The sequence below is a fragment of the Hippopotamus amphibius genome, chromosome 1, assembly GCF_030028045.1.
Source record: "Hippopotamus amphibius kiboko isolate mHipAmp2 chromosome 1, mHipAmp2.hap2, whole genome shotgun sequence".
NCBI lineage: Eukaryota > Metazoa > Chordata > Mammalia > Artiodactyla > Hippopotamidae > Hippopotamus > Hippopotamus amphibius.
The window spans coordinates 179,302,879-179,309,379 of NC_080186.1; positions in this window are offsets into that span (position 1 = coordinate 179,302,879).

Genomic DNA, 6,501 nt, shown 5'->3' on the forward strand with positions numbered 1-6,501 from the left:
AAAAAGAAAAAAGAATAGACTCTCTTCAAGTCTCGGGCAATCATGTTTAAATGATGCTCTATGTCTCATCTATTCAAGAAAACAGGTTGGCACTGACATGTCTAATATGCTTAATGTTGACCCAGTTTTAAGCTCTAATTATCTCTTCGAGCAATGGTGTTTCAAGACACCACTAAAAACAGGAGGGGCAAGAAGAGGCTCTGATGGGGAAAGCCAACCTCTGATATATCTAATTTCTGCCCAATGGCTCAGCCAGCTCAAGGAAAGTTTTGTGGGTCACCGGTGTCTTCCCGGGGTGATAAGATTAAGAGAGCTCACACCTACACGGCCTCCACCAGGCTGAGGCAATTGTTACTGTTATGGCTTTAGCGATGTGAGTGGGAGAAGATGAGAATTCTGAAAGAGATTTATTTACTGCAAAGCATCCCAACTATCTCATTAATCTACTTTTCATTTGGCAAACTTTTCCTTCATTAAAAGTGCCATGCTCTGCTCTGCGGTTTAAGACAAAGCAAAAACGCCTCTGGGAGGCAAAGCAGCAAAATGGAAAGAACACGAGCTCTGGAATGAGTTAGACCTGAGTTTGATTTCCAAGGGTGCTACTTACTTGTTCTGTGACTGTGGGTAGCTTTCCTTAGCCTGTTAGAGCCCCATTTTCCTCACCTGTCAAGACGAGATGATTATCCTGTCCTGGTTTATGAATACTGAGACCAGCACTAGGCCCTTGGGCCCTATGTTCGTTTCTCCTCTAAGGTTCAATGAGCACCTGCAAAATAGAGATCATAATAATGCCAACTTCATACACTTTGTGCTGAGGATTGAAATGGGTGAATGTGTGTAAACTGATTAGAACAGAGTCTGGCACAGAGGAGGTGCTATGTGAATTTGTCACCATCTTCATCATCAAGGATTAAATGACACACGTAAAGGACACTTTGAATGGTGATTTGCACCTGCTACATATGAGGTAATACATGTGCGGGAAACCGTCTCCCCTCACAACTGGAAATTTTTCCTCGAGGTCTAAGGAAACTCCTCGGGTGGGAGGAGCTTTTCAAAACTAAATACTCAGAACTTTAGAGAAGGAGGAATCACGTAGATCAAACCTGTTTACAGGGAAACAGACTGAGGAGGTAGAGGGGCAGAGCAGGGATGAGAGGTAGAGAAGAGAGCCTCTCTGACAAGCTGGCACAGTTCACGGAAAACTCCAGGTCTCCTGACACCCAGATGACTACACTCTTTTCCCCACGTCATTGCTGCCTTTTAAGTGTTGTCTTGGTTGAGAAACACCTTCTTACAAACAGTGTTCGAATTGTTAGGTGACCTCATCCTTTTTGAGGCTTTAATAAAGTGAGAATAAAGAAAAGACGTGGACTTAGGATGGTTTAGGAAGATGCTGGGAGAGTAAAGGGAGAGAATGGCTCCCCCAAGAAATCCCAGTTCAGGGCAGGGACTATTCACCTCACTCTGCACAGTAAAACAGGGGCAGTGCACCCAGACACTTGCCGCCCATCCAAATCCAGCAACCCTGCCTCCCTTGGTTAATTTTAAACACTGATTTTATATCCCAATTTAGATTTGTTTTGTTTTGTATGTACAGCATCACTGAGTTCCAGATTCCTTATTCCTTAGCCCTAGGAATGAGAGCCCTTTCCAGCTGATTTGGTGTCACTCACCACCGAGGGAGGTAGAATGTTCCTCTTCTGATTGGAAATATTAACTTTACTTCAGTGGGTCTCCTTCATTTCCTTCCCTTCAATCAGGGAGCTAGATCTCACCTAAGGCGTTTTGCCTTTCAAAGCAGTTTTCACTTCAATAGCTAAGAATTTTTTTTTTAGTTTTCAATTAACCAAAGAAACAGAAGCCAAGAATACAAGCAAGACAGCACAGGAAACAGAAAGGAAAAAATCAGCCCCAGGGTGAACACAAATATTGATATTTAGGGTCCCGTAAGCTTGAGCCTAGTCTTATTTTTTGTCGAGATTCTGGGCCCCTCTGGCGGCTAATAGGTATTAGTCTGCCAGAAAATACTAATTAAGTATTCATGAGGAACCAAGGGGAGGACAAAGTAATGTCCTTAATATAGTTTTAATGTTCCCCAGTTTTGTCCATGGCCTGCCTACCCTCATGGACTCACGGCTAAAAAGAGAGGGCTGTCCATCCAAAAATAAAGAGAAGGCGTACTCTTTACTTATGAAGTGCTAACAATCCTGCCCTGCTTTGAGATCCACGCATATCCCCAAAGGGAGAAGACTTCATGTCCCGCTTCTGCCTGGCTCACATCAGGAACTCCAAGAAAGAAATCAGAGGCAATGGCAAGAATGGTATCAGGGGAGGCTGCCAACTGAGAGCAAAATCTGTGTCCCCACTGAGGGCAACCAGCCTACCAGCACGGGGGCTGAAGCAGGGGAGGAAGGAAACGCATCACGGAGCCCACAGGAGGCGGACAGAACTGGAACACACATAGGAGACCACCCCTGGGACTCCGCCGGGGCTGGGTGGGGAGGACATGGAGGTTTGTCACAGCCAGAGATAAAAAGCTAAAACTATGGGTTATTGCCACTGATGTGACCCCTTTTCAAACTCCAGGCTAGCATGGCCTGAGAAAATGGGCTGACATTGGTAATATCACCTCCTTCTATGATTTCTCTACAATTTAATCTACACACAGGGTTGTAATGAGGATCCCTAGGGGGCCGTACTCATCCAGACTAACTCTCTTCTGATGCAGGTGTTCCCAGTAAAAGAAATATGATTCTTGATGCTTAGAATTTAATTATGTGCTGCTCTTCATATATTAAAGTAATTCAAACTACTATACCACTGGGGTATATGATTTGTGTTACTTCTCTTGTAAGTGGGATGGGCTGGTAAAGAATCAACCATTTTCTCACTTAGGTTCCCTTGCAACTAATCACACATATTTGAGAAATAGCAGGTCAGGGCTAGAGGCACAATGTGTATCCATGAGAGAACTTCTCTGCAAAGAAGCAACGTAATATAAAGAACTGCCAGATCAATTAAACAAGGAGACCATTAGACTGAGGTGGGTCTAACACATTAGCAGTCTACATAAGCAAACCAAAACCTAAGCCTGTGATGCCTCAAGGTTGAGAAAGCGAAACCTAAGGACAACCAATCACAAACAGCCAACTCAGCTTTTCCAAATAATGCAACTGCTTCAGCCAATCAGAGAATTCCATTGCTTTGCTTCCCCTGCATCTTCTCTACAAAAGTTTTCCTCCAGCTCCTACACGTGGAACATCCTAACCACGTCCCATTTGTTGCGCTTGATTTGAATCAATTTTTGCTGAAATAAACTCAAAACTTGAATATGCCTCAGTTTATCTTTTAACAGAACTAAGCAACAATAGTCCAGAAGATACCCCAAATAGCATTATCATTAGCTAGAGCCTAGCCTTAATCTGTCTGGGTCTCAGTTTCCTCATGAATTTAAAAAAAAAAGAAAAGCTTGCAGCTAAAAAGATTTCATATGCCTTCCCTTGGAGTTCTTGTGAGGGCCAAAAGAGAGTATTTGAAACATTTTCTAACCTGTAAATTACTATAAAAATAAGAGTCCACCTAGTCCATTGGAGTAATGGAACTTCATTTTCAGGTAAGTTAAAATACCTGCTTCCCTAACTGTGATTTACAATTTAATAATTTATAAAATGTATCACTCCAGCTCCTAATTCTTATGTGATGACACGAAGTACAAAGGCAAAGAAAAAGACCAAATCCCCTTTCAATCCCAGTATCTGGGCAGTTCTGGCTCATATTATAAATCTCTGTATGATGTTGCATTATAACACCCAACGTTAAGCTTTCTTTCAGAGAAAAAAGAAAATATGTGCCAATACTAAGTTGTTCTTGCCATTGTTATCTTAAATGAATGTGGGTGTCTTCTTAAGGCACTTTATACAAATCAATATGCCACCAACCTAGTGAAATGTGGCCACACACACCAAAAGTATGACTAGAGAGAAGCATTCATCCCATGAAAAAAAACTAGTGACTTTTAGTGAACAGAATAAGGAAAAAATTAAATTGGAGTCTGTGGGTGGTGACAGCAGAAGTGGGCCATCCTTTTCAACCTCATTTCCTCCCAAGTTTTATGTTAATAGAGGCTCAACCACCAAAAAGTGAGTTTCCACATTGCCTAGGGAAAATGATGTCAAAGTAATTTAAATATTTTTCAAATAACTTTCCTTAATACCCTATGCAACTGAGAAATCCCACAGGCCTATAAATCTTAACAAAACCATTGTTTCCATCTCTAAACCCTGCCTTCGGGTTTGGCTTTCTCCCTTCCTTTATGGATGAATAACATTTTCAATCAAGTTGTTTTTCATGTTACTCTGGGAACCAAGCTCATTTTGCATAAACATAAGCCTCATTTTCAGGCTCTCTGGCTTTACCTTCCCTTTCTCATCACTACTAGAACATCAGAGTCACACTCCAGGAACCTCAGGGGTTGCAGGAGAGATGCTGTGCAGTGGGACAAGTCACTTCTGATTAAGCGCAGGCTCACCTCAGAGAAGATGCTTCACACCTAAGTCAGCCTCTGAACTGTAAACCATGGATAGCAGTGACACTAGTAAGAATCAGGTAAGATTTCACTCAGTGACCCTCCTCTATGAATGCTCTCCTGTCCACTTTTCCCCTCCCTTAATGAGAAACTCCCCACCTTTGCTCCCACTGAGGTGTATACGAACTTTGATCACAACATTTCTATCATTTACTTGCCTTTTTTTTTTTTTGGGCCGTGTGGCGGCTTGCAGGATCTTAGTTCCCCAACCATGGATCAAACCTGGGCCCCCTGCAGTGCAAGCATGGAGTCCTAACCACTGAACCACCAGGGAATTCCCTCATTTACTTGCTTATATTTCTGTCTACCCTCACCAGACTGAAGACTTTTACAGGGCAGCACCTTGGCCTTATTTATTTTAGGAATCCCCAAATCATGCTTGCCAATGTTTGTTATGTAATAGGCTTAAAGAAATGTCTGTTGAAGGATGAATTTATTAATTGACTAGTTGATTGAATGAATGCCACAGATGAAAGCTCCTTATAAACATCCCATCACTAGACAAATGTAAGTCATTATTACGTGGAATTCCATAAATTAGCTTTGAACTTGAGGTAATTAGGCAATTGCTCAAAGTCAAGAGGTAATGGACCTTTTAAATGTTCCTATTTCATAGCATCCTTTGTTTTTGTTTGTTTATTTAATCCAGACAGCTGCCAAGAATTTACACACCTTAAGATAACACGCTAAAAAAAAAAAAAGTCCCTGCAACAGAAATACTGAGAAATATTCTGTTGGTTAAGTTAGAACTTCCTCTTAGAGACACAACGATGAAATTACAAATTTTAGGTTCTTCCTCAGGTAGAAACTGGTGTCCTGGGGAGACCATTAATGCTAACGCCAACACAAAACATTGAGGGGACTGTCCTCAGATGCCCATTTTGTTTTTACCAGTTGCTCTCCGTATGAGAGTACTTACAAGAAGTAGCTGGGTGCTTGAGGGTTTTTTTTTTCACTATTCGATTTATAAATATTGGGCACTAGCTGTGTGTTGGCTAAATACAAGAGATGGAAACGACGATTTCAAGATGGTATGTGGGTTGCATGAAAGAGTCTTGACAAGATTACATACACCATAACCAAGGCAGAATGAAATGACATAAGACAAATATCAGCACATAATTCCCTAGTGCAGTAACAGGCTGCTGGAGAAGATCAGAAAAGACTTCACGGAGGGGGTGGTACCTGTGATAAAAGTTAAGCTTTGGACAATAGTCAATCCACATAGACAGGGAGAACAGTGAGGTGGGGCTGGGGAAGAGTGGGGATTCCAAAGAGGCATGATGCTCTTGTCCAGCAGGGAGGGCTGGCTCCCATGGCTGTTTTAGTCTTCGTTTCCAGAAGTTTCCATTCCGTCTGCTCCTGGTATGCTAATCTGACTCTGGTAATAACCAATTTGACATTAGTGTGTTTAATGTAAAATAACACTGATATTATTACTGTAAATATCTCTCTCTTCACAGCAGCAAAAATATTATCTTGAAGCGATAGATCAAATACTACATTTATATAATATCCCTAGAGAAATTATTCAAAATTGAAGTACATTTTGAGTACATTGTAATCAGATTTTCTTTAATTTTTATAAGAATTCAAAACAAATACTTCTCAGCCTTTTCTGAAAATGATCTGTGCTTAACATGGAAAAACCTTTTAATTATTACAGTATAACATCTTGCCAACTTCTACATCATTTCATCCTTGCCAGATTTTGATTTCTAGCATTAGAATTAGCTTCTTTGGAATATTTTTAAGAGCTGGGAATGGGCATGTTTAACTGTATAACATTTCTTCATCAAATTCTAGAACAGCCCCTTTAATCTGTGATGAAAATAAGGAATCGGTTTAATGGTATGTCTCCCAAACTAATGTTCTGCAGGATATTAATAGGTGTTTCATTAAAAAATGAGAAA